This window comes from Rhinatrema bivittatum, chromosome 7, assembly GCF_901001135.1.
Source record: "Rhinatrema bivittatum chromosome 7, aRhiBiv1.1, whole genome shotgun sequence".
NCBI lineage: Eukaryota > Metazoa > Chordata > Amphibia > Gymnophiona > Rhinatrematidae > Rhinatrema > Rhinatrema bivittatum.
In genome coordinates, this window is record NC_042621.1 from 123,008,712 (window position 1) to 123,032,676 (window position 23,965).

Below are 23,965 nucleotides of genomic sequence, written 5' to 3' on the forward strand. Positions count from 1 at the left end.
TTGGAGGTTATGTTAAGTTCTGCTGGACCGTGGCTTTAGTTACGTCCTGTTGCTTTGGGCGGTAAAAAAATCTGTATGTGGGGGTAGCTCGTGGGCATCCCTGGTGTTTAGCCAAGTTTATACAATCGCGAGACTACGTGGTCACAGAGACGTATATGCTGGCCATGCCAGGTATCAGCGTGTCCCGGTTCCTGCAGGCTTTCAGAGCTCCACAGCAGAGTCCCCTGTGCAATTAGACAGCTGAGACTGAGACCCCCAAATCCAATGTAGAAAAACCGTCCTTGTTTTTATCACTTGCCGGGATTGGTTCAGTGGTAAACCATACAATCCCTATAGTGTTCTGCTACCCTTAGAAAGCAATGGAGGTTGGAAGGGTGCTGACAACAGGTACAATTAGATCTACTCTTGCGTTGTGAATTCCATTCACATCGCCTGTTAAAAGTTAACACTCAGAGAATTTTTACCCAGATTTTTTAATATGAAGAATTCCCTGCATTTCATTCCATTAATAAGGAAAGAAACCTAGAATGTATAAATTGCATGTCCTCTTAACATCTGAGACCCCAAATAGTTTGTCAGCACCAGGGAATGAAATGAACGAATACCATTGGGTGGGGGTGGAATATAACTTGGTTTATGTCACAGCTGAGGAGTACAGAGGCTGATGTAGGGTTCCTGGTCTTGTACTGATGACAGGGGGTAGTCACTGGAATCTTAGATGTTGGAGAATGTGATTTATGCATATCGGGGATCTTTCATTATTAATAGAATAAAATAGATGAAATTCCTCATATAAAACATGCAGTGTCTCTGCTTATTTATTTGAAGAGAAAGGTATGAGACAGGGAGGTGATTTAGGGACTCCTGCTTGTGAGTTCTTTCCATCTGCACTCCGAATCTGATCCTAGCTCTAGTCACTCTCACTGGGCCAAACTCCCTGAGACTCTCTAAACAGAGCCTCCTTCCATTCCTATAAATCTCTAGTGTTCCCCGAGCTACTCTGTTCCCAAGGTCCTTCACACCAATGTAGAAGCCGTATTGTTCCTGGGGCTGCTGTATCTGCAGGCTCCTAAACCACTAGGATCTCTACTAATACCAGACACTAACAGGAGCTTTGATATATCATTGTGTCTCAGCTGTAGTGTGCGTAGCACCCAGAGATTTCAGGTATGTCTCTAGAGACCCAGTAATTTCAATAAAATCCTCAAGACTCAGTTCACAGCTGTGATTTGAAGCCTAGCAGCTCTGCTGGTTTCAAGCAGAAGTTCAGGGGAAAATTCTGTGGCAAAGCACATTTACATAAATGTTCATCTATTATATTTGATAATGCACATCTATACATTACAAAAGTGAAGAATTTGATGTGGAGGGGATCAGCATGCTAAGTGATCTTGTGTTTGGGGAAGAGAGAGAGGAATAGATGAATTCTTTGAATCCGACATGGAGAAGTGAGGATGGAAAATGGGGAAAAAGATGAGGATCAGGGATAGGGGGAAGATAAAAGAGGAGAATTGGGGATGAGGGAAGAAGTAGAGGGTAAGAGGGTCTGGGATTGTGGGAGTGAGGGGAGGAGAGAGAAGGAGAAAGGATGTGGCGGGAGAAGGGAGATAGGCAGGGTTGGCTCAAGGCAATCTGCTGCCTGAGGCGAAGGATGAAATGGCGCCCCCCACCCCATGGCCTGGTGCAGGTGAAATCACTGAGGGCCGGGCAGGGAGAAGCAATGGAGGATGAAGTGACTTGCTCAAGGTCACAAGGAATGGCAATAGGATTTGAACCCTGGCTTCCCTTGTTTGCAGCCCACTGCTCTAACCACTCAGTTTTTGTGCCTGTTATTTTTTGGTTCTCAGTCCTTGGTATCCACAGTAGGGGGGTGCCAGAGAAATGTTTAATTTATTTTATTTATTTATTTTTTATTTTTATATACCGAGGTTCTTGTGGGAAATACAAATCACTCCAATTTACATAAAACAGTGAGATGCCCAAAAAGGGAGGGGCTTTACATAAAACAGTAGAACAAAGTACAAATTGAACATAGAAAAGTGTAGTTACAAGAAACGTTTGAACTCAGTATCATAGTGTTGAAACAAATAACAAATAGAACCATAAAGCGCAGTGTATACAATAAAGTATAAATTATAAATTATATACAATAAAGTATCTATAAACACATTAAATAGAATAAAGCTCAGTATCTTAATAGGGAACAAAGGGATGGGTTGGCGTGAGTGAGTACTGAATATATAGTGCGTGAGTATGTGAGCATCTGGGCAGCGTTAAGTGTCTGGAAAGGCTTGGCGGAAGAGCCAGGTTTTTAGTTTTTTTTTGAACTCCTGATGACTAGGTTCAATTCTTAGATCTGGGGGGAGCTCGTTCCATTGGTGGGGGCCTGCAGATGATAGTGCTCGTTTCCTTAGTAATGTTTTTGCAGGTGGGGCATACAGTGTGCCTTTATAAGCGCTTCTGATGGGTCTGGAAGATGTATGAAGTTGAAGTTGTGTGCTTAACCTGATGGGCGCGAGTTTGTGAGTCGCTTTGTGAACGATTGTAAGGACTGTGAAGAGGATCCTATGTTTGATAGGAAGCCAGTGAAGGTTGCGGAGGATAGGGGTGATATGTTCTCTTTTGTTGGAGTTTGTGAGGATTCTGGCAGCAGCGTTCTGTACCATCTGTAAGGGTTTGATAGTATTTGTGGGGAGTCAGAGTAGCAGGGAGTTACAGTAATCTAGCTTAGATAGTATGATGGATTGGAGTACTAGCTGGAAGTCATTGAAGTGTAGGAGGGGTTTTAGCTTTCTGAGGACTTGCAATTTGTAAAAGCAGTCCTTTGTGGTATTGTTTATAAACTTTTTTAGGTTTAGATTGTTGTCTAGCCAAGCTCCTAGATCCCTGACTTCCGTAGAGAAATTGAAAATTGAGTTTGTAGGTTGAGAGGAGCTAGATGGGATGGTGGAGGAGTCATGGGAGATGATGAGCATTTCCATTTTATTGGCATTCAAAACTAAGTTGAGACTAGAGAGTAGGTCTTTGATTGGCTGAAGGCAGTCATTCCAATAAGTAATAGTTTTTTGAAGGGATTCTGTGATCGGGATAAGGATTTGTATGTCATCTGCATAGAGGTAATGGGTAAGCTTGAGGTTAGCGAGTAGGTGGCAGAGAGAGAGGAGGTAGATATTGAAGAGGGTGGGTGAAAGTGAGGATCCTTGAGGGACTCCTTGGTCTGTAAGGATGGGATGAGATTCCTTGTTTATCCTGACTTTGTAGAATCTATTGCTCAGGAAGGACCAAAACTAACTGAGAGCTGAGCCTTTGATGCCTATGTTGGCTAGTTGGTCTATAAGAATTGTGTGTTTTACTGTGTCAAAAGCTGCAGACAAATCTAAGAGAACAAGCAAGTAGGATTGTTTTTTCTCCAGGTTTACGAGGATGGTGTCCGTGAGAGATAGTAGGAGAGATTCAGTGTTAAGGGATTTGCGAAAGCCGTACTGAGCAGGAGATAGAATGTTATTATCTTCCAGATATTCTGACAGTTGTTTGTTGACAATTTTTCCCATCAATTTGGCAATGAGAGATAAGTTTGCAATTGGACGGAAGTTAGCTGGGTCTGATGGAGAGGCGTTTGGTTTTTTTTAGCAGAGGTTTGAGGATTGCCAATTTTAACTGGATAGGTACTAAACCTTGAGATAGAGATGTATTAATAATTTCAGAAATTGGTTTAGAGATGGTGTTCGGGATGGCTATGAGCAGGTTTTTTGGTAATGGATCTGAAGGGTGGGAGGATGGTTTGAGTTTCTTGAGGACATTTTCTATCTCAAACGAAGAGGTGGGCTCAAATGACTCGAGACTAGTGTTTTGTTGGGGTAGGGTTATGCGGTTTAATGGGGCGGGCTGACCTTTGGCTACCCCACCCTCTGGGTCTAGAAATAGGAATCCTTCATTCCCTATTGCCTGCCTCCCACCCTTCTCCAGGATCTGCCCCCTAGGGGTGTGAAAGGTTTGTGAATGGTAGTAGTTTGTGTGTGTGACACAATTCTCTAGATGCCCTAGAGAAACCTTACAGCCTTTCATTCATAAGAACATGAACATAAGAACATAAGAAATTGCCAAGCTGGATCAGACCAAGGGTCCATCAAGCCCAGCATCCTGTTTCCAACAGAAGCCAAACCATGCCACAAGAACCTGGCAATTACCCAAACACCAAGAAGATCCCATGCTACTGATGCCATTAATAGCAGTGGCTAATAGCTAAGTAAACTTTATTAATAGCAGTTAATGGACTTCTCCTGCAAGAACCCATCCAAACCTTTTTTGAACCCAGCTACACTAACTGCACTAACCACATCCTCTGGCAACAAATTCCAGAGCTTAATTGTGCTTTGAGTGAAAAAGAATTTTCTCCGATTAGTCTTAAATGTGCTACTTGCTAACTTCATGGAATGCCCCCTGGTCCTTCTATTATCTGAAAGTGTAAATAACCGATTCACATCTACTCTTTCAAGACCTCTCATGAGCTTAAAGACCTCTCATATCCCCCTCAGCCATCTCTTCTCCAAGCTGAACAGCTCCCTTCTCTCCCCTCCCCACATAATTAAAACCTATGCATTCTTTTACATTTTAAAATTTATTAACGTCTTCAACCTAAAAAGGCAAATTGCATATGGAAAATAGACATTCAAAGTACAATCTTCTGAAGTAAAAATATCACTTTCAACAACATTGATATTTTATAGACATATACTGCAAAAAACACTTTCAATAATAATAGTTTAATAGACTTAATAAACTACCTTTCTCATAGTAATCAAGGCGATTTACTGGATCCCATATGGTATTAAGCCAGGAATAAACTGAATTCCAATTCCAATATAGTAAGCCTTCTATATCATAATTGCCTTCACTCAACCTATGAAAAAGCCATACTGCAAATATTATATCAGGCCCTAAACACCAATACACCTCCTATTAGGAAAACAGATTAAAGCTAGATAGTTGTAAATCCCTACACAGAAACAACATGCTAGCAGAATACCTAAAGCCTCAGTCACACAAGCAGAACACAGAATAAGTACAGAATAAAGAGATCATAAAATAGAAATTGAAACATGCAGACAAAAACTGAGCTGGAAATCACAAGAAGCCAAACTCTATATGCAATGCAAACACAATCAAGAAATATGAAACATTAAACATACCAATAGAAAGAATGTCAAATCTGCTGATAAATTCAGCCAATTAAAAACACATATACAAATGTTTCAAACATTACCAAACACTAATACAATATTTCAAAGCGGCAGATACATCACATCCAATAATTAAAACTAACAAGGATAAAAATAAAATCTCCCACTCTCCATTCCTGGAACTTTAAATTTCCAGTCTTCCTGAGATTATTGTAGATTGGAGGAGGGTGCACAAACTTTAACCTCTCTCACTCACATATGTGTGCAGGCATTCTCCCTCATAGACACACACATACACATATACACACACAAAAATCCTCATATATATATATATATATATATATATATATATATATATACATACTTTCACACACACTCACCCTCTCATACACGCGCACACACATTTATTTATCTATTTATTTATTTATTTATTTATTTATTTAAAATCTTTTCTATACCGTCGTTAAGTTATATAGCATCACAATGGTTTACAGATAGGCACATATAGTAATGTTAAGAATTGTATTGGGTACTACGTTCTATAAAAGTACCAACAAGGTTCCAGTTACATAATTTCACAATAAAGACTATTTGATGAATGTCATAAATCTTGTCCTTTTATCTATGTATCAGCTTTATTTACATGTATAACTCTTTTCTATTGTAAATTTTATCTAATGTTAGCGGTGAATAATAAAATAACAAAATACGCACATGTTGAGCTAAGTGCTGTGTGCTGATGTTCTGCTGTCTGCTTTATTTACTTTTCTATTCTCCGTTCTCTTTGTAAAACGCTTGTTTAAAAAGCCAGGTTTTTAAACTTTTTTTGAAAAGTTTGAAATTTCTCTGTAATCTGATCTCTAGGGGCATGGTGTTCCATAGTATAGGTCCTGCTAAGGATAATGCCCGCTCTCTAACTTGGGTCAATCTTGCTGTCCTAACGGAAGGGACCACCCACCCACCCACCATTCCCATATATACACACATACACCACCCTCTCATATATACACATACATACACACACGTACCCCCACCACCCTCTCATACACACACCCCACCACTCTCTTATATACACACACATTCACCCCACCACCCTCTCATACACACACACACACACACACTACCCCCACCACCCTGTCTTACACACACACCACTCTCATACACACACACACACTCATCTCCACACACCCTCTCATACAGACACTCCCACCCTCCCTCTCATACAGACACACCCTGTTATAAAGACATCCACCCACACTCACCCTCCTCATAAACACATCCACTCTTTCATATACACATGCACATACACACCCCCACCCTCTCATATGTCTACACACACCCTCTCATACACACTCACAAAGTCTCTCTCATACACAGACACTCACTCTCACAGGACAAGCCTCTTTGACACACATATTTTGGACCTTTTCTCTAGTTGCACAATAAGGCCTCTTCTGACACTGGCTGTGGGGAAAATGCTGGTGGCACCTCAGACCCTTTCCTGCTGCCAGCTGTGGGGGAAATGCTGGCGGCACTGTAGGCCCTTTCTTGCCACCGGCTGTGGGGAAAACGCTGATGGCACCACAGTGACTCTTCTTTGTCCAATGGATCATCCTTTTGCTAGCGGGAGTGGGAATCCCGCCAGCACATCACAGTTCTGCACCACTGGGACCTTTTTGCTGGCAGGGAGTGGGAACCCTGCCAGCACATCACAATTCCGTGCCACTGTGGGACCTTTCTTTTGCTGGCAGTGAAAACCCTGCCAGCACATCACAATTCCATGCCTCCGTGGGACCTTTCTTTTGCTGGCAGCACGTCACAATTCCATGCCTCCGGGATCTTCCTTTTGCTGGCAGAAAGTGGGAACCCTGCCAGCATGTTGCTGCTCCATGCCGCCAACACTGCAGGTTTTCCTGTCACCAGAGTTTGCCTGAATGAAAGGTGAGGCGGCTGTGGCAAGAAGGTTTCAGGGGGCAATTTTGCTGCCTCATAATCTTGCCGCCTGAAGCAGTCGACTCACCCTGCCTCATTATAGAACCGCCCTTGGAGATGGGGATAGGGAGAGAATCCAGGATAAGGGGGGGGGGGGGAACCCTGATTTAGGAGGAAGGGGCTTAGCTCTGGTCCTCCTCCCCTTTCCTCTCCTTACCAGTGTTCCAAATTTAAGATGCTACTGCCCATAGGCAGAGGACTTGGAGCAAGGGGTTTTCTCCTTCTCTTCCTGGAAATCAGAGAGCAGCCAGGAGAATCCACATGTTTGGGCACCTTCAAAATAGGGCACCCAAAGCATATGCCTATGTTAACTATGTCTAAAGCAAGCCCTATTCCCACTTTAATCCTGTATGCCATCTTTCACTCCTCCATTCCCACTGATTCCCTCACTCACTATTCAGGTGTTTTCACATGCCTCCAATTCCTATTCACTCTCTACCCCCTTTCTCATATGCTTCTAGTTTTTCCTCATTTTCCCAACCCTTCTCTCACCACAAATTCCCAATCTGATCCCTTCTCTCATATATCACCCCCAGTGCCAACCCACCTTCCCAGCTCCTTTCTCCCCACCAGTCCGCCCTCTGATAATCTTTTCCTTTCATTCATTCTCCTTTTCCTCCCTCGCTCCTGGCCCTGTGCCAGTCCAGTCTGCAGTAGGAGGAGAGGAGCAGCGGCACCTCAGGCCTCTTCCTCCTCCTCTGCCAACGAGTTCAGACTTGCAGCACAGTAATGCTGCACAAGTCAAAGCACAAGTCATGCCCCAGTGGCAGAGTAGGAGGAAACAGCCCAGTGCACCACCGCTCCCCTCTTCGCATTCAAGACAGGATTGGCTCAGAAAAGCAGCAGGGATTAGACCACTATCGGCTTCAATTGGTCAAAGGAGGGAGGACGGAGAGAGGTGCACCTGCCAATCTTGGTTCCTGGTTTCCCACGATTCTGCGGGCGACCCAACAATTCCATGGTATGGCTCTGATTTTGCAGTCCTTACGTGGCCGTGGAATCGTGTGAGACAAGGGCCCCTGACTTTAGCCTAATAGCTACATGGAGTTAGCATGGTGAGCAAGCTAAACAGTCTGGGAGTTTGGAGGAAAAATGTTAAACTAGGTCGGTGCATGAATGCTATAGAGAAAAGGAGTGGATCCTTCACTCCCAACCTTCAGCTGATTTCTAGACCATTTCTCTCTCCCTTCCTCCCCCTAGTTTCATTACTGGTTCTCTCCCTTTTCCCTCCCTCCCTCCCAGTGTAACACCAATCTTTAAAAAGGGCTCCAGAGGTGATCTGGGAAACTGTAGACTGGTGAGTCTGACTTCAGTGCCAGGAAAAATAGTGGAAACTATTCTAAAAAAAACCCAAAATCACAGAAAGACATGGTTTAATGGGACATAGCCAGCACGGATTTAGACAAGAAAAAAATCTTGCCTCACCAATCTGCTACATTTTTTTAAAACTTTGTATTTAACAATTCGTCGATAGTCACTTTCACATATTAACAAACATAAAGATTATTATCAAACAGAGGTGCAAAGGTGATTCACAGCCAGAAAGTAAAGGAACTGTACAATAAATTCAACATAAAAGACCAAAAATAAATTATTACAGCAATCTAGTTAAATACATATGCTCATGGCTCTTGGGGTACAATGTAAAACTTCCAATATAATTCCCAAATAGCATCATATTGAAACTGGCTATCTTTAAGACAATAGCGCAGCTTTTGTATGTCACCTATGGCCCAGGTTTGAGTTCTCCAAGAATGAAGTTTAGGATTTCTTGTTCATACTGAGGCAATAGTGAACCAAGCTGCTAGGAGCAATTGGGATACCAGAGGACTAAGTTTTACTGGAACTCCGGATCCGAATCATTTACCCAACAATGCCAGAGCGCAAGAAAGATGAAATGGCCAACCGAGAATATCAGAAATTTCCTGCGTGATAGCTGCCCAAAAACCGGTTTATCCGAGGACATTTCCACCACATATGCAGGTACGTACCCAGTGCTCCACACCCCCTCCAACAGCCAGGGTCTGCCCCCACATAAATACCTCCAAAATAACAAGGCGTACGATATGTCCTGCGTAGTAACCATTATCATCAGTTCTACTCTTTTAGCGCATATCGAACTTATGTGCTGAAACCCATAGGATTTTCCAATCCTTTTCTGTGAGAGTAAGATTCAGATCATCATTCCATTTTATTAATTAATCCAGGATTAATATAGTGCCATATTTAGTTGGCAAAATTCCCTGATACTCCAACAAAATGTCCCGTCACTACACATTGAGATCAGAAAAAAAGGACTTTACTACTGCTATGGATGGCATGTAAATAAAAAAAAAACAAAAAACAACTAGGATCGTCAGCAAGGTTTTAAGGGATGGGGTTAACAGGGGAAAAAGAAAGCTAGTAGATTAAGGGGGGGGGGGTTGGAAGTTCTATCCCTAAACTGGGTGAACTGGGAATGAACTGGGAAAACTAGGTGTAGGATCGGTGCGTGTCGCTTATAAAATTTCTCCACTTTCTCGGTAGATGCGGCATTTGCATGCACATTCGCGCATCCATTTAAAATTGTGTGCACATGTATGTGTGTTCAGCCTATTTTACAGCATTTGCGCATATATGCACATATGTTTATAAAATGGACACGTCTCTGGACGTAAGCTGGCAAGCACGCAATAATTTGCACCTGTGTGGCTGTTTCAAAGTTACTGTCACAGCTGGCACCAATCCCTTTCCTCTCATGCACACAAATACTGTCCCTTTCCCCTGTTCCCTTCTTTCTTGTACACAGGCATATTCCCCAGCTGATCCTCTCTTCTCACCCCAAAATGATCCCACATCCATTTCCTAACATCTTCAGAATGATCCCTCATTTCCTGTTCAGGATAGACTGCCTGGAAGGGAAGAGGTTGGATTAGGAAGGAAAGGCCTATTCTGTGCTGAGTGAGAGTCAGTAGGGCTGGAAGGAAGTAAATCTTCAGCCAGCTGCCCCCAGACGTTTGCCCACCCTAGGCACAGGCCTAGTGTACCTATTGAGAAATCCAGGCCTCCTGCATAAAGGAGAATGTGGAATTATATAACAGAGTGAGAACTTATTATGGGGAAAGGGGAATAAGAGGAATCTTTAGCCAGTAACCAAAAGACTGTTTTGTTAAATCTCTGATCTCAGATGTTATTACCACAGTCTAAAGGTGGACAGTGAAACATATTGCTGCCGTTATCTGGGTTATTCAAGATTGGAGATGTCTCATGTGGTACCACCTTGCCAACATGGTGATAAAAAAGATAAAGTAGCTTATATCACTTATTTTATTGACATGAATGCTAAGATAATCATTTCATACATCTCTGCCATATCCATAGGTATAAAAATATTTGATGGGGCTGATAAGATCCAATAAAATAATAACTTAGTATTAATCTACACATAAGGAACATGCCAAGTATTGCATTTTATCATTTTTTTAAATTGAAGCTTCATAGGAAGAATTTTAATGTACATTGTCCCCAAACATGGAACTATATAATGCAAGGATTCAGAAACTTCAGGATAGTGAGCGCACATTTACTAAGACATTATTCAACTGTACAACTTATGAGGATCTACTCCAAGTGGTGGTGAACCCTGGCATGCACACCACATAGTGGCATGCAAACACATTCCACCCCGTATTCCGTTCTGACTGATCTACAATGGGGCCTATAAAATAAACAGCCTACATGTTAAAACAGTTCTTAAGAGATGTTAACAATGCTAAAATTGGTGTTTCCATGCATATAAATTAAGGAACATCCCATGCAACTGAGGCTTTAATATGTGCACAGTAAATAGTTTGGTAATTGGTATTCTCTCCTCCCATGCTATTTACTGTGGACTTCTTATTTCTAAAAATTTAACACCTACCTCTGACCAGGTGTTAAATTTGTATCAAAAATCTAAAGTAGTACACATTCATAAAAAGTAAAGGCAAAAAAGCTGAATAAAATACATATATATTTATTTACAATTTTTTAAAATAAAAATAAATACAAAAGTTTAGATAGTAATGAAAAGGCACTATAAAAGATCAATAAAATGTTTTAATTAGCCAACAACCAGCATTTAATATATATTTCAAACACAATCTTATAATCTATCAACGCTAAAATCTCAAACTAAAACAATGACCCTATAAAACAGAGGATCAGCTGGAGGACCTCGAAAACAGGGTCTGTCATAATAATCTCCATTTCGTCGGTCTCCCTGAAACGCTAGCGGAGGGTGAGTTCTTTGAGTCTTGGATCCAGCGGGAATTAGGTCTTTCTTTTCATCATGGGGTGCTGTGTATTGAGCAGGCCCACAGGTTGGGCCAACAGAAGGAAAACGCGGACAGACCATGAGTTGCTATCGCGCACATGTTATAAAATCCAATGGCCACACGCACATGCGCACCGGATTTTAAAATCCGGTGCGCATGTGCAAGCAGCCCGCAACTTGTGCTCGCGGGGAGATTTTAGCAAAATACACGCGGTGACGCAATTGGACCTCAACCCAGTTCCCTCCCAGTCCGCTCCAATTAAGGAGCGGACTGGGAGGGAACTTTCCTATCCCTAACCCTACCCTTCCTACCTCTTCCCCTAACTCTAACCTAAACCAACCTTTCCCTAACTTTTTTCTTTTAATACTTACTGCTCCCTGGGAGCAGAAGTAATCTCTGTGCACTGGTCGGCTGCCAGCGTGCGCTTCCCCAAGACAGCAGCTAATGGCGCTGTCCCGGCCCGCCCCTTTTGCAGGGCCTGGCACTTTAGTGCGAAACGGGTTACACGTGTGGCCGGGCCCATTCTAAAATGTGCACAGTGGGGCAGATTTTCAAAGGGGTATGCGCGTATCCCTTTGAAACCTGCCCCAAGCTCTCCCAGTGCGCGCAAGCCCGTCCCGGGGCTTTCCTGGGGGGGGCGTGTCGGGGGCGTGGCGCAGTGGCGCGTCATCCGGCGGCGGGGCTGTGGGCGTGGTTCCGGCCCGGGGGCATTTCAGGGGCGTGGCTGAGGCCTCAAAAACTGCTCCCGGGCCGGGGAATTGCATGCTGGTGGCCAGCCGGCAGGCTTAACTTTTCAAACAAAGGTAGGGGGGTTTAGATAGGGCCGGGGGTGGAAGGAAAGTTTCCTCCGAGGCCGCTCCAATTTTGGAGCGGCCTCGGAGGGAACGGAGGCAGGCTGCGCGGCTCGGCGCGCACAGGCTGCCGATTTTGCGCAGCCTTGTGCGCGCCGACCCTGGATTTTAAAAGATACATGCGGCTACGCACGTATCTATTAAAATCCAGCGTACTCTTGTTTGCGCCAGTCGCACGAACAAAAGTACGCGCGGGCGTACTTTTTAAAAATTTACCCCAGTGCGCGCAAGGCCCGGCCATATGCATAACCCCCGTTTTTAATGCGCATGGCCCTTTTAAAATAGGGCCTTAATAAGGGAATAGTCGACATTCTGAGGCAGTTCTATGAGACGTTCTATACCTCTGAGAACTTGGATCAAGAGAAATGTAGAGTATTTTTGGAAAAGATAAGAGTGCCCAAATTCACTGCAGATCAATTGTCCTGGTTGAATAGGCCTGTCAGTTCGATAGAGATCCAGGGAGGCATTCACGGATCTAAATATTTGAAAGCTCCAGGCCCTGTCAGATTCACAGCTGAATTTTATACATCCCTTTTGGACCATGTTATGGTGCCCTTAGAGGCAGTTTTTCACAAATTCAAAATTATTACACATAATAATAATATCCTTTTTCAAAACTACAATCTCATGTAATAAATCACATATATTCCTAAAAGTGTATCTAAGGTACTATTACAACTTGATTGGTATACACAAGTAAATTAAATCAAAACTCCATTTCTAATGACATTACTATCTTATTATTCCTTTTATCTACCGTTTGTTCTACCGTAGAAAAAAGAATAATAAGATATTAATGTCGTTAGAAATGGTTTTGATTTAATTTACTAGTGTCTGCCAATCAAATTGTAATAGTACCTTAGATACACTTTTAGGAATATATGTGATTTATTACATGAGATTGTAGTTTTGGAAAGGGATATTATTATTATGCCTAATAATTTTGTATTTGTGAGTGGTTGTGAATGAGTGGTGGAATATGTGAAGTTTGTGATGAATTGAACACTCTGCCTATAAAAAAGCACTAATCACGTTAACCAAATGACAAAATTGTAAACCATTGTGATGGCAATACCGAATGACGGTATATAAAACTCTATAAATAAATAAATTTAATTTAATTAATTAATTGTGATTATTATATTTTAGAATTTTGTTATAATAAATATTCAAATTTCTCTACAGGTATATGATGTGTTATTTAGCTATAAAAGGACACATCTGAGAGGCACTTTTTTTTTTGGATACCATGGAGCCTGTAATTTTGCTCTGCCTGTAGCAGAAAAAAGATACAAAAAAGAACAGAGTTAGCAAGAAACAGCAAAACAATATGAGGAAAGGGCACAGGAGCCACCTGTACCAGTGTAGGTGCAGGACTTTCAGCCCAGGACTGAAATGAAGACAAATGAATCTGCAAGGGACAGTTTTGAGTTCAAATGCCATCATGGCTTTATATGAGATGATCAGGGAAGTCCTGGATTCTCAGACAGACAGTTCTCATGCCACACCATTAGACCTCACAACATTTTCTAGCCTCTTGAGTCTAGCATGGCTGCAATAATCAGAATGGAGCAGTCTGCTAGGGCCTGTAAGAAATAAAGGAACAGCTTGTAAGGAATAATATAGATATATTAATACCTTTCTCTGTTGTGTATTTGCCCTTTACTGTGGACTGGATTGAGGATGGTGGATGTCTTCCATTCTTCACCACACAATTATTTATCATTTATTTATTTATTTGTTGAAAATTGATTTCTTGTTTGTATACATCCAGTAATTTGTAGTGTATTACAGATAAACATACATATTAAAATCATAATAACAAAATGATACAAAACAATAAAAATAATTCAGAAACATTCATATAATGACCTGCCATAAATTGAATATTTCCTTCATATGCTGCTATGTACCCTCATAAGCTAGTTTAAATAAATGTGACTTTAAAGCTTTTCTAAAAGTTCTGCTACATAATATCAAATGTAACTGCTCAAGAAGGGAGCTCCATAATTCTAGTGCTGCCACCGCAAAAGCTCTCTCTCTCTTGTAATTCCAAGTCGTGCTACTTTGATAGAAGGTTCTTCCAGAAGGTTCTTGTTCTCAGATCTTAGCGCTCAGCTGGGTCTGTAAATTCGCAATACAGAGTTGAACCATGGAATAAAATCATTATCTTGATGATTTTGTCTTTCAGAAGCATTTTGCCGTCACAGTACCTCATTTTACATCTCCCCAAATGACTTGCACTGGTCACTACCTCCTTCGAGAGTGGGTTTTTATATGCAGGCCGCTGGACTCCTTGCCAGAGAGAACCTCTTGGTTCTGAAGGCCCCTCTGCATGAGGACTCCATTCTGCTGTAGAACCGAAACTTATGTTCCACATTCTCACTTGGGCTGGGGTGTCCCTGCACCACTGACTCCAACTGAGACTGCTTCAGTATCAGCATGTTCAGCCTGCTGAGGCTCCTTCCATAGCTACCATCTCCTCTCTCTTTCCGTTGCCTCTTCATCCTCTCCTTCTATTTTCTTCCTCCTCCTCCTCTTCACATTCACACTCCTTTCATGTGTGTTCTCTTACTTGCTTATTTGCTCACTCACTGTCTCATTCCATATTGCACAGAAACACATGCTCCTCAAGCACATTACATCTGAATACTGGCAAACATAGGCATATTCTTTCACTTCAGCAGATAGATAATAGACAAATAACTAGGAAACAAGACAAAAAGTAAGACACGACACTCAGCAATCACTAACTACCGGATTCCTTCCAGCTTAAGTTCAGATGCTCTTCTCACATTTGTGGCAGCACTGAGGAAAGATGGGCCTGGAAAGCCTTGCCTTTTATTCCTTTTCCAAGGTGCATGTGGTTTCCCACAATATTCGGAAGATTTTGGCAGAAGTACAAGTGGCAGAAGCAGCTGATTGTATGATAGAATCAAGATAAAATATTCAAAGGAGAGTCCCAGGACTGTTTTCTCTCCCCAATTCTTTTCAGTATTTACGTTCAACCAATCTGTGATCTTATTCACTCCTTCAACATTGAATGCCACCTATTCGCTGATGACATTCATTTCTATGTCAAAATAGGATCTGACCAGTCCTCTTCCTTCACTAATCTTAATAACTGTCTTACTGCAGTAGCCCTTTGGCTCAGTAACCACAAACTTAAAATCCTTCTAAATCTGAACTCCTCTGGTTCAGCTGATGAGGACATCTCCTGTTTTCTCTATCAGGAATCCCACTTCATCCCAAGGAATCAGTATGAAGCCTTGGGATTCAACTTGACAAAAATCTCATGCTGGAATCCCGCATCTCTAAGGTAGTAAGAATTTCCTTCATGTACCTATGCCAGATCCGTCAGCTATCTTGATTAGCACAACCTGGCCACCATAATTCATGCATTGATCACCTGTCAGATTGACTATTGTAACTCTCTACTGAATGCCATTTCCCAATATATTATGTAATGCCTTCAACTACTGCAAAATAATGCTACAAGAATCTTGATAGGGACCAAAGCAACAGACCATGTGAAGTCTATCTTATATAAACTACACTGGTTCCAGGTAGAAAAAAAAGGATGAAATTCAAAAACCTTTGTTTATCTTCCAACGTATAAATAAGCATGCCCCAGAGTACCTCTCCCTTCTTCTTGCTCCATGCCTACACCAGAGAACTCTGATCCTCCCAAAAAGCCCATCTCTCTTCCCTTCTTCTAACCTCTGCAAAACTGGCCTGTACATGGTTTCGGGCTTTCAGCTGTTATGCCATCAAAATTTGGAACGAGATGCCTTTTTCCCTCTTTGTCTTGAATCGTCCTACCTCACTTTCCAGAAACAGGCAAAGGCATGATTGTTCAACCAGACCTTCTCTCAGACTATCCATTAATGAAATAGATATATGAGCTGCGTTTGGAACTGTCTCTATGATAGCTAAACACTACTCAAACATATGTATTCCATGCATTAGAAAAGGTGGAAGGAAGGCTAAGTGACTACTGGCACGGTTAAAAGGTGAGATGAGAGAGGCTATAATATCTAAAAGAACATCTTTCATGAAATGGAAAAGGGATCTGAATGAAGAAAACAGGAAACAGCATAAGTAATAGCAAGTCAGATGCAAAGCATTGATAAGGAAGGTAAGGAGAGATTTTTAAAAGAAGCTTCCCGTGGAAGAAAAAACTCATAATAAAAACTTTTTCATGTACATTCAAGATAAAAAGCCTGCAAGGGAATCAAATGGACCATTAGATGATCAAGGAGTAAAAGGGGTTGTGGGACTGAGCGGCATGGCATCTCTCACTTGTTTTTTCATGCCCTCTCTCTCTGGACTCCTCATGTGAGTTGTCTCTGGACTCCCGGTAGTATTTGGGCACCCTACAGCATCTTCCTCGGGACCTCCTGTAGCACTGACTTCCAACTTCTCAATACTGCCTCCTCCTGGGCAGTCTGTGTTGCCCTCCACAGGGCTCTCTGACCCCTCTCTCAGGGTTCTTTACCACCCCCTTCTCTGGGCTTCTCACGGGAGCTGTTTCTAGACTCCCGGTAGTGTTTGAGCACCCTACAGGATCTTCCTCAGGTCCACCACTCAGCTGCTGGGCCACTGCTGAGTTCTCTGTGGTTGCTTCCTCAGCTCCCAGGCCATGTACGTTCCTCTCTAAACAGGAATCAAGAGCCTGGCCTGCTTCCAGGTTCGTTTTTTCCCGTCACTATGGCAAGCTGGTATTTTATGAGGCTCTCTTGTTAATCTCCTGTGCCCTTCAGGAAGCCTCTGAAATAATGCTTGCCAACTTTCTTCAGTCCTGCTCTCAAACTGCTGTATTCTGGAGCTGCAGTACCCTGGCTGCTCCACTCCACATTTTCTTTCTGGCTGCACACTTTGAACTACAGAAGTAGCTTACTCGCTGGAAGAAGGCCCTGCTCTGTTCATATTCACCACACTCACAGCCCACTCTGATAGCTTTTCCAGGGCCACACCCTGTTCAGCACAGCCCTGCTGCACCAGGGTTCCTTCCTCTTTTCTTTTTTTTTTAAGGTAAAAAAAAAATATCTACCTCTAGCTGGGCTTCTCCTGTTAGCCAGTACAAACCTACCACTTCCTGGCTGTCCCTGCAACCAGGCCCACTCACAGTTTCTTCAGTGCAGTTTCTGAGCCGCACCTTTTCACAAGCTACGTGCTCTGTGCACCCCTGTGCTGTGTACTTTCTTTTAGAGCCACAGGCCCCCTGTGTTCTGTACTATGTTTAGAACCACAAGTCCTCTTCACAACTCTTTCTGACCTCCAAACAGACTCTTGGAGGCTGTTTTTGGGTTTTTTGTTCTGTGCAAAGCTTTAGAAAAAAATCCCATGAAAGACACATTATCTGGGACCAAGCAGTGATTCTCACAGGCCTGGAAGTATGAACTAGTCTGACTCCAGCCTCTCTTAAAACAGTATATCTTTATTACAGCTTCACTCATGCGCGACAGTAGACTGTCTTCCCTTCAGAACAGCATACACTCTTTACTTCAGTTCAGTACTGCTTCCCTTAGTATTTACAGTTCATCTTTGTCTCAGCTCAGTTTTGCACAATATTACGTTACAGCTGCTGCCTTCCTCTTGGAGACCTGGATCTGGACTGGATCCCAGCTCTTATTCCCCAGGCTCTGGTTACAACCTCTGAGCTCCACCAGCCCTGCAGGATCCTGCCTATAGAGCATACTCTCCTTAGTGGATTTAAGATGGATCAGGCATCTCGCCTGGTCCTGCACAGGTAAATAGGAGAAAACCAGGGACACTATCTCACAGAGATACTTAGGAATGACAAAGCCATAGCAGAGAGTCTAAATGAATTCTTTGCTTTGGTATTCACTGAGGAAGATATAAGAGATATACCCATGTCAGATATGATATTCAAAGTTGATGATTCAGAGGAACTGAAACAGATCTCAGTGAACCTGGAAGATGTATTAGGGCAAATTGATAAAATAGAGTAGCAAATCACCTGGATCAGATGGTATACATCCCAGAGTGCTGAAAGAACTGAGACATGAAATTGTGGACCTACTATTGGACATTTGTAAACTATCAGTAACATCAGCTATGGTACCTGAAGACTGGAGGGTTGTCAATGTAACATCAATTTGTAAAAAGGGATCAAGAGGTAATCCAGGAAACTACAGACCAGCGAGTCTGATATCTGTGCCAGGCAAAATTATCAAAACTATCATAAAGAATAAAATTGCTGAACATATAGATAAACATAGTTTAAAGGGACAAAACCAACATGGATTTAGCCAAGGGAAGTCTTGCCTCACAAATTTACTATATTTTTTTGAGGACGTAAATAAACATGTGGATAAAGGTGAGCCAGCTAATATAGAGTATCTGGATTTCCAGAAAGCATTTGACAAAGTCCCTCATGAGAAACTTCTTAGGAAATTAAAAAGTCATGGGATAATGGGCAGTGTCCTATTGTGGATTGCCAACTGGTTAAAAGATAGAAAACAGAGTAGACTAAATGATAAATTTGCCCAATGGAAAAACGTGAATAGTGGAGTGCCCAGGGATCTGTTCTGGGACCACTGCTTTTTAATATATTTATAAACGACCTGGAAACGGGAACAAGAGAGGCAATCAAATTTACGTATGACACAAATTATTCAAAGTTGTTAAATCACAAGAGGATTGTGAGAAATTGCAAGAGGACATTGAAAAATTGGGAGACTGGGCATGCAAATGTAACCCCCTCCTTTCATGGAGGCCACCTTCCCAGTCTAGAGGTGCTTGGTATTCACAATCCCGAGGTGGTTCTCCAGGGCCAAGCGAAGTTCTCCAGGACCGAGATAAGGGGGCAGAGTTTCCTGCAGGGCCAGTGCCTGACCAAGAACACTCCAACCAAATGAAACACTCTCCAATCTCTAACTGTGCTCCAAAGAAAAGATAGTTTAATTCAGAGTCTTCAGTGTTAAACCTAGTGACAGTCAAGTAGATGCTGTTAGAAGTACAATGTAAATGAAATCACAGAAAGCTTTAATCCTCTCTTCACAAACTCCCCTTATGAAGATGGTTTCTTGATGTAGAAACACAAGGTCTCCACTAACTTTGTTACTTCTCCCTCCTTTGTCCCCTGTTGCAAAACCAGCTAGTATTTTCTTCCACTCCTCCACCAGATAGATGGTTACTCATTGGAACTTCTGTTCACCTACAGGAAAAACCGTCAAATGTCTTCAAGATTTCCCAAGCCTAAGGCCAGTACTCTCTGGCTCAGTGTAGAGTTCCAATCCAGCAGAGTCCTTACTCTACTAATTTCAGGAGTGACCTGCAGCTTCTGAGCACCCTTTTACTTAGGCATCTAGGGATTTAAGTGGAAAATCCCCAGCCTCACTTCTGGCTGCTCCCTTTTGGGATCCCTGGAGAAGATCTCAGCTCCAATCAATTTCTTCCAGTGGAATCTTAAAACAGCCCCTGACTTAGGAGAGCCAGGGCCTTTTCTTATTTCTCCTCATTACCAGGCCCTTGAGGGGATGTACCCCCCTTGTCTGTCAGAGAGGTGAGCAACACCCCGTCATACAGAAGATAACCCAGGGTTCTGGAAAAGTCCCCTCTTACTTCCAATTGACCTAGTTTGATGCACTTTCTATCTAGCTGCTATCAAGCTAGGATGAGAGTACATTGTACAGATCTCTTCTTTGTGTACCTTTCCTCACTATAACTCACATCAAATCTTCACTGATGTGGTACTGTGCTATTCATACCTCTGACTGTGCATGTAAAAAAGGGCCCCAAAACCCTAGACCACAACCAAAACCTCATCTAAAGTTACTAGTTGACCCTCCTACAGTAATATAAATAGTTGACTAATATGTGTGCCTCCCCAGAGTTTCTTTCTCTCTCTCTCTCTCTCTCCACTCCACTCCCTGTCCCTCTCCTGCCCAAATCAGGATTTGTGATAGTTATTGCAAATCCTGTTTCGGGCATATCACACAGCATAATGCCAAGAAAAAAGGTGCAGTTATTTTTGGCAATAAAATGTGCAATAACGTGTGTTACGCTATCGCATGCAATGTTAAACACCCTTCATTTTCATAAACTCCACCCAAACTCCTCCCTTTTGACTAAATTTTAAAAATTTGCAAAATGCATCTCATGATGCATTTTTTTTATCATGGGCATTATGGTGTTATCGCAGGCATTAGGGCCCTAACACCCGCAGTAATGCCCTAACACGATTTGATGAATGACTGTTCGTTTGATGCCTTGACAATGCATTGGCCTGCTCTTAACAAGTTGGGGGATTTCCTTCTCCTCACCTGCCCACTCCTGGCATGGTTTTAAGAAATTCTAATAAAATTTGGATTTGTACCTGGTTGTTGGTGCAGGTGTTGTTGCGTTTTTTTTATCTTTCTATATTTTGAGCCTTGCTCATCCTCTTCTTTTCTCCTGCATGTTTGCTGTTCCCATACTGGCAATTAGAGTTTTTACTGTTGTGGTAATAAGACATCTACTGACAGTTGGTATGCACGTGTTAGGTAGCTTCTACCTGCATGTCTGAAGTCTCCCAGACACTCTGCTTTGGCCCTTATGGGATCAGTGCTGTAAATCTCTAACTCACTTACAGAGTACATAGGTTAACCTTACTCAGTTTTTATATTACAAGAGATGTGATCCTTGTGCCATGGCACTCCTCCCAGACCCCTATGCAGAACAAGGGAAAGCTGGAAGACAAAGGTGAAGAGGAAGCTTGGTGCATTGCTCTGTATTAGCCATAAAACAAAACAATAAATACTTAAGGGTAGTAAATCACCTGGACCGGATGGTATACACCCCAGAGTTCTGAAGGAACTAAAAAATGAAATTTCAGACCTATTAGTAAAAATTTGTAACCTGTCATTAAAATCATCCATTGTACCTGAAGACTGGAGGATAGCTAATGTAACCCCCATATTTAAAAAGGGCTCCAGGGGCGATCCGGGAAACTACAGACCGGTTAGCCTGACTTCAGTGCCAGGAAAAATAGTGGAAAGTATTCTAAACATCAAAATCACAGAACATATAGAAAGACATGGTTTAATGGAACAAAGTCAGCATGGCTTTACCCAAGGCAAGTCTTGCCTCACAAATCTGCTTCACTTTTTTGAAGGAGTTAATAAACATGTGGATAAAGGTGAACCTGTAGATGTAGTGTACTTGGATTTTCAGAAGGCATTTGACAAAGTTCCTCATGAGAGGCTTCTAGGAAAAATAAAAAGTCATGGGATAGGTGGTGATGTCCTTTCGTGGATTACAAACTGGCTAAAAGATAGGAAACAGAGAATAGGATTATATGGACAATTTTCTCAGTGGAAGGGTGTGGGCAGTGGAGTACCTCAGGGATCTGTATTGGGACCCTTACTTTTCAATATATTTATAAATGATCTGGAAAGAAATACGATGAGTGAGGTAATCAAATTTGTAAATGATACAAAATTGTTCAGAGTAGTTAAATCACAAGTTGATTGTGATAAATTGCAGGAAGACCTTGTGAGGCTGGAAAATTGGGCATCAAAACGGCAGATGAAATTTAATGTGGACAAGTGCAAGGTGATGCATATAGGGAAAAATAACCCATGCTATAGTTACACAATGTTAGGTTTCATATTAGGTGCTACTACCCAAGAAAGAGATCTAGGCGTCATAGTGGATAACACATTGAAATCGTCAGTTCAGTGTGCTGCGGCAGTCAAAATAGCAAACAGAATGTTGGGAATTATTAGAAAGGGAATGGTGAATAAAACGGAAAATGTCATAATGCCTCTGTATCGTTCCATGGTGAGACCACACCTTGTACAGTTCTGGTCGCGGCATCTCAAAAAAGATATAATTGCGATGGAGAAAGTACAGAGAAGGGCGACCACAATGATAAAGGGAATGGAACAGCTCCCCTCTGAGGAAAGACTAAAGAGGTTAGGACTTTTCAGCTTGGAGAAGAGACGGCTGAGGGGGGATATGATAGAGGTGTTTAAAATAATGAGAGGTCTAGAATGGGTAGATGTGAATCAGTTTTTTACTCTTTCAGATAATAGAAAGACTAGGGGGCACTCCATGAAGTTAGCATGTGGCACATTTAAAACTAATCGGAAAAAGTTCTTTTTCACTCAACACACAATTAAACTCTGGAATTTGTTGCCAGAAGATGTGGTGGTTAGTGCAGTTTGTATAGCTGTGTTTAAAAAAGGATTGGATAAGTTCTCGGAGGAGAAGTCCATTACCTGCTATTTATTAAGTTGACTTAGATAATAACCACTGCTATTACTAGCAACGGTAACATGGAATAGACTTGGTTTTTGGGTACTTGCCAGGTTCTTATGGCCTGGATTGGCTTCTGTTGGAAACAGGATGCTGGGCTTGATGGACCCTTGGTCTGACCCAGTATGGCATGTTCTTATGTTCTTATGTATTTCATTTTGCAGATAAAATGAATAAAGTCGTTACATTTTTCCTCATTTTTTTTAAATTATTTTATTTTTGAGACAAATAGGACTATAAAAAAAATGACTGTTTACTCTTTCAAAAAGTACAAAGACTAGGGGACACAGAATGAAGTTACTAGGTAATACATTTAAAACTAATAAGAGAAAAAAGTTATTTTACTCAATGCATAATTAAGCTCTGCTGATTATAAAATACATGAGTACACGTGTGTGAGCCCATTTACACACGGAAAGTTATCCTTCCTGTATGTCTAGGTACTGATCCTTATATGAATATCATACAGGCCTTAGATTAAAACAAAACAGAGGAATATAATCAATTGAAGAATGAACTCAGGGAGAGAGATTTTTTTAAAATACTAAGTAATAAAAGCTACTATAGCGACCCCTACTGGTAGAAAGAGGGTGCTGTAAGGTTCAGTCTTGTAGGATGTATTAACATTTCATGTTATCGCCGCGGTCGCCGCGTCAGCGACCGGGCTCCTACCTCCTCAGCTGGGTCCGGGGGTCTGCCGCAAACCGCGGGAGCCAGGGCCGGCCTGGCCGCATGGCGGTGACCCTTCCTCGTGGAGGACGCCGCCGAGCTCGGGAGATGACTCCGCCCCCGAAGGGGCGCGCGCGCGAGGGGCCGGCTTTTGACGGTCCAGCACCCGGATGTGCTGAACCGCCCCCTGTCTGACGTCAGCACTGGCGGGGGATTTAAGTCGCCTTCACTCCTTCCTACATTGCCTTGCAACGAGGTCACTTAGTGAGTTAGTTGCAGTTCCAGGTGCTCCTGTTCCTGCTTGCCAGTTTCAGCGTTCCTGATCCTGATTCTTGTTTCCTGCTTTTGACCTCGGATTGTTCATCGCTTGTGTTTCCAGCTGCCTGCCCCGACCTCGGACTGCCTTCTCGTTTGTGTTTCCTGCTGCCAGCCACGACTCCGGTTCATCTTCATTTCTCTTCTGCCTTCACTCCGGTTCCAGGTTTTCTTCTACGCTAGTCTTTCGCCTAAGTCCCAGCGGTCCGGGTCCCTACGGGCTCCTCCTGGGGGGACCTCGGACTTCCAGGGTGAAGCCACCTAAGCCCTAGCGACCCGGGCGTCCACAGCTCCTCTGGGGGCGTCACGGGTTTCCAGGCGAAGCTCTATCTACAGGCTGTGCGTATCTGCCTCCCGACCGTTGCTCAACGACGGTCGGCCTAAGGATCCACCTTTG